The sequence below is a fragment of the Palaemon carinicauda genome, chromosome 20, assembly GCF_036898095.1.
Source record: "Palaemon carinicauda isolate YSFRI2023 chromosome 20, ASM3689809v2, whole genome shotgun sequence".
NCBI lineage: Eukaryota > Metazoa > Arthropoda > Malacostraca > Decapoda > Palaemonidae > Palaemon > Palaemon carinicauda.
This window is the reverse complement of record NC_090744.1, coordinates 51,052,874-51,059,361: the sequence shown is the minus strand read 5'-3', so window position 1 is coordinate 51,059,361 and position 6,488 is coordinate 51,052,874.

The window sequence follows — 6,488 nt, the reverse complement described above, 5'->3', positions numbered from 1 at the left end:
ACTTTTTAGCTCGGACACTGACGGTAAAGAAAAGGAAGATATTAAAGGGGGCAGTAGTACACACCGAAGAAAAAAGAGGAGGGCTGCTGTCCTTGGTGAGACAAGAACGAGAGATATGTTGAGACTATTATACCATTAACAATTACACCAACGATGAGTTATTATTTTCTGGTGAAGATACAGAAAATATAATTTATATTTAGCTTAAACTATTTTCAAAAATATTTCCATACTTGATACTAATGATAATAATATAAATATAATATAACATTACGATTCACCGCTATAATTTGATGTTTTGGGTGTGGTAGTAGTAGTAGTAGTAATTTTGAAATGAATACTAATCCTAATCCTAATTCTATAGTATGGCCCTTAAGTTTGCCCATAAGTTTTAGTGGCCAACGGAATGTAGATATTTCTAGTGATTGTGGATTTTTTTTTCACGTGTTATATCGAGACTACAATTATTTGAAAATAAGATTATTGAATCGTGCATTTTGGCTTTTTCATATGTTCAAAAAATTAGCTTTAGGCTCCACAACTTGGAAAGAATTTATTGATAATGATAAGATTATTGATATAGATTTAAAAGATATTTCTTTACCTTTCCCCTATGTATTATTATTTACTATTGATGCTAATATTCGATGGAGAGTTTATTCTAAACAGCGAGCAAATAATATTAGAATTAATGACAATATCAGCAATATTCCAGAACTAATACCCGACAATTTTATTGAAAAATTTTATAAACTAAAAGAAGAATCTGATAATGTAATTGTTTATACTGGATATTTTTGTACAATAACGTGGGATGTTGTATGTGAAGAGTGTATGCATTATACAATTGAACCAAGCTGGGTTAGTAGTAGTGGGGGCACAAATTCACAGATTATTTTCACACGAGACGGATTGAAGATTTACCAATACCTAAGTGTTTTGGCACAGAAAAAAATTCAATATATTTGTGTATATAATTAATAATTATCGTCATTATTATTGTAAATACTGTTTACGTCCTTGTTTTCATTTCACTACAGTATCACCTCATTTTCCCTTGGGTAAATTAAAGAAATTTGATGAATATTATTCTTGTTACAAATATATATATTATTTTAAAGAATTATATTCAGGCTTGGTTAATACTATAGTAATCAACAATTTAATCCACGAAGAGGACGAACAAGAAATAATTACAAAAGATCTTGTTCCTAATACATAAATTTGTTTTTCTTTTTTTTTTGTATATATTTTATGAAGAAAGTCTTTATTTTCCATTGTTGTTATTGGTGAACTTAGTATTTAGAATAAATTGATAATGGAAGATAAATTTCATACACATTGGCCATTAAATTTTGGTGGTGAACACAAAGTAAACATTTCATGTGATCGTGGATTTTTTTTTCGTGTGCTATATCAAGACGACAATCATTTGAAAATAAAATTAAGGCCGTGTGCAGTTTGGCTTGGTTTGATATTTGATAAATTGTATTTAGATCCCCGGTCTTGGAAAAACTTCATCGATAATCTGATTATTACTTTTAATTTTGAGGCGGAGTCTATATCCCTTCCATATGCAATATTATTTACAGTTGATGCTCATATTCGATGGAAAGTTTATTCTAAAACACTACAACCAGAAAATAATAATAATGACAACACCATCGATATTTCAAAATTAACATATTATGACTTTGTGAAAAAGTTTTATAAGATAAAAAAAAGGTCTGATGATAATGTAATTATTTGTTCTGGATGTGTTTGTGAAAGTACTGGGAGAGTTATTTGTAAAGAATGTATACGTTATGTATCTGATCCGGGCTGGGTGACTGGGCCCGATAGATACCACGATTATTTTTGTGTAAATATAATTGATAATTTCAAGCCACTTCTGGATATTACTGAAAATTGGGAAGAATTTAAAGGCTATTTTTGTTCTATTTGCATGCGTCCGTGTTTTTATTGCACATCAATATCAGCAAATAATGTATAAGGATATTCAGCCCGTGGGTTCTTTTAAGAATACTTTTGATAACAAACCCATCGAAGAATTAATTGATAAAATAATAACAAACAATTATATTTATGATAGAAAAAATAAACGCCGTTTTAAACAAAGACATGCTTCAAAATAAAAAAAAAACCTTTCGTTCATTATTCTTTTTTATTTTTATGTATATTACTTTCTTGAGAAAACACTATTCCCGCGCGTTGTGTTAGAGTTAATCAGACTGAAAATATATCAATTTTATATTATATATTTGAGTATGAATATTATCATTTCAATGTTTTCATTATTGTGATAGTAGTTAGTAATCTTGAGTGTTTTTTTATTCATTTTATTTTGTTTAATCATCACAATACCCCACCATGTAAAAGGAAACAGACTTATTTGGCAATTGTTTAATAAAAATAAAGTAATTGTATTTATATTTAGTCGTTTTATTTATATCATTATACTTATGATAACCACACAAATAGAATTATTCTAATTTACAACTTTTACAACAATGACGAATTTCTATCAATTCATCAGAAATTTTTGAAATTGAAGGGGCCTGTTCTAAATAATATTCACTTTCATTTGTCCTCTTACATTTAAAACAAATTAGTTCTTTTGTACGTTAATTTTTTTTTCTTTGAGTATTAAATATTTTATCGGAGTGTTCGTTTTATCATTCATTGTTATTGTTTTATTCAAAATTGGTATATACGGCGCCAGGTTTTTTAAAATTTTATTGTTATTCATAAATATAATCACTATCAGCTTATATTGATCGTAATCAAAATTTATTTGTATATATGTATACATATATATTATTTTTGTATTCATTTTAATGAACCAAATTTATATGAAATTTAATAAAAAAAAAAATTTTATCAAGAAATAGTTTTAAGCATTTTCAATTAAATATGCGTGTATGTACAATATCATCTTTTTCAAAAGCCAAATTGATTAATAATATATTTAAAAAATGGATACGCTTATTAATATTTGTGGATTACCTGAGGTTATTTTGTTTATATCCCCTTTAATACTTTCCATTATAATTGGGGGCTCTAGTATCTATAAAGTTTTATTCTTTTTATTGTTGTTGTATATTATCTTAGGAATTATATTATTTATTAATACATATAAAATTTTCTTCGCGAGATTAGACTTTAGTAAGAAGGGCGATCATATTTCCGGACAATCAATGTACGCTTGGTATTTTGTTAATAAATTACAAGAAGAAAAAAATAGTATATTCGACTCTGAACTAAAATCTATTACAATATCATATTCCCCCTATTTCAATCACGCAACATTTTTTAAAGAAGACTTAAAACAAATGATCGATGAAACTTTCAATAAGGAATTTCAGGAAAGAAACGTATCCGAGGATTCAGTTGATCAAAAAGATGAACTTTTACAGGCCGATAAATTTGATGAAAAAATTCCAACCACCGAGGGCAATTTATTACAAGAAAACAGAGATGTTGAAATAATAGATAATTAATAACTTGCTCATTAATTTTCATTTTTGTAGGATATTTACCAAAAAAAGCTGACATATTAGTGTAAAAACATAACTATATTCATATGTTATATTATTATTATTATTATTATTATTATTATTATTATTATTATTACTATTATTATTATTAAATACGTAAAAATTTTCATCATTTTTAATAATATAAGGTTAAAATATAGCATAGATTGAACAAGTAATATTTGTTATATTCATTTGACTATTCAGTTTTTTTCATATATATTGTTGGTTCCAATGAAGAAATGGGGTGATTATTATTTATAGTCCATATAATATTTTCGTTATTGTCTCTATTTGGACACGACAATGATTCATTTATAGAGAAAATGTTATAAGAATTTTCAATTTTGAAATTTATTTTTTTTATTACATTAAATGATAGTTTTTCTGTATATTGTTTTTATTTTTTTTTATTTTTACAAGGCATAAGAGACGCCGCCGCCTCCTCCTCTGTCCCTCCTTCACAGACGCATCCTCCACAGGCAGACAGTGCAAGTGACAAACGACCAGAACCACCAAAACATCGAATTGGCGATAATATATCTAAAAAATTAATCCACTTATTAATATTTGTGGATTACCTGAGTTTATTTTGTTTATATCTCCTTTAATACTTTCCATTATAATTGGGGGTTCTAAACCCTATAAAGTTTCATTCTTCTTGATGTTGTTTTATATTATCTTAGGAGTTATATTATTTATTCATACACATGAAATTTTTTTCGCGAGATTAGACTTTAATAAGAAAGGTTGTTGTCCATTTTCCGGACAATCGATGCATGTTTTGTCTATTGTTAATAGATTACAAAAAGAAAGAATTAGTATATACAACCCTGAACTAGAATCTATTGAAATGTCATATTTGAATCACGCAACATTTTCTAAGGAAGACATAAAACAAATAATTAATAATTTTTTAATATAAGGCTGAAATATATTATAGAGTGAACAAGTAATATTTAGAAAATTGTTTCGTGTTTGGGTCAGGTGGACTATTTTTTGAAATATTAAGTTCAAGATTCAAATTACAATCTAGATAACATGAATTGATATCAATCCATGGTTTTGATTAAGCATTTTCAATTAGATATGCGTGCACGTACAATATTATCTTTTTTCAAAATCTATATTAATTATTCTTTTTCCCTATATCCTCTGCGTAAACATAAAAAAATAACCTGACAATATAAAGAATATGATAATATATCTAAAAAATGGATACACTTATTAATATTTGTGGATTACTTGAGGTTATTCTGTTTATATCTCCTTTAATACTTTCCATTATAATTGGAGGCTCTAGTATCTATAAAGTTTTATTCTTGTTGTTGTTGTTGTATATTATCTTAGGAGTTATATTATTTATTAATACATATAAAATTTTCTTCTCGAGATTAGACTTTAGAAAGAAAGGTTGTTGTCCATTTTCCGGACAATCGATGCACGTTTTGTCTTTTGTTAATAGATTACAAGAAGAAAAAAATAGTATATTCGACTCTGAGCTAGAATCTATTACAATATCATATCCCCCCCATTTGAATCACGCAACATTTTCTAAGGAAGACATAAAACAAATGATTGATAAATTTTCATTTTTATAGGATATTTACCAAAAGAAGCTGACATATTATTGTAAAAACATAACTATATTTATATGTTGTATTATTATTATTAAACATGTAAAAATTTTCATCATTTAATATAAAATAATTTTGTCTAATAATATAAGGTTGAAATATATCATAGACCGAACAAGTAATATTTTTTATATTCATTCGACTATTCAGTTTTTTCATATATATTGTTGGTTCCAATGAAGAAATGAGGTGATTATTATTTATAGTCCATATAACATTTTCGTTATTGTCTCTATTTGGACACGACAATGATTTATTTATAGAGGGAATGTTATATGAATTTTCAATTTTGAAATTTATTTTTTTAACTACATTGAATGACAGTTTTTCTGTATATTGTTCTTTTTTAATTTTTACAAGGCAAGTAATTTCACCATCATTTATAATTGGGTCACTTGATAAATTTGTCACCATACATTTATTTACCCCAATTCTTTTAAATTGATTCTTAGAAAATTGTTTTGTGTTTGGGTCAGATAGATTATTTTTTGAAATATTAAGTTCAATAGTCAAATTACAATCTAGATAACATGAATTGATATCAATACATACTCCACAGATAGTAAAAAATGGTATATTTTCTGGTAAGTTTAAGATATGATTGGAACTTTTTTCAGTAATTGGATTTCTTGACATCCAAGAGGGGTTATGAATATGATTGAAGATTGATATAAATGGAGGTTTTTTTATAGTACTCATTGGTGCCAATCTCCAAAAGTTCATTAAACAGTATATTGGATGAACCATCGCCAAAGAGAAAAAAATTTTCATGATCACAATTGTTTTTTGTAGAAGAGATGGTTATGTTTTATTAGAGTAATGATCTTCTTCGGCTTATATAAGATATTACCTAAGTAAAAAAATGAATGGTGTTTTTGTTGATAACAACGATGTAAGCAGTATTAGTAGCACCAGCACCGATAGTTATGAAGAATCTATGAATGATTATGATTATTATTATGATTATTATTATGACAATAATAACACAAACAAAATAAAAAAAGAACCAAAAGAGAAAAATGAAATAGATTTTGTCAACGAATCTTTATTTTTATCAACGCCTAAACGAAAAAATGAAATTACCAAAGATTATCATAGTAAGTCACACGAAACACTGACGAAATTTTCATCGCCACATAATAGTTTTTGGTGGGACCAAGGTGACATACCTATATCACCAAATATAAAATATAATCATGACGATAATTATTATTTTCCTTCTGTGAATATTAATAATTGGGCACCACACAAAAAAGAAATTCTAAATGTAATAGACATATATAATGCAAATTCTATTATCTATAATGCAAACATT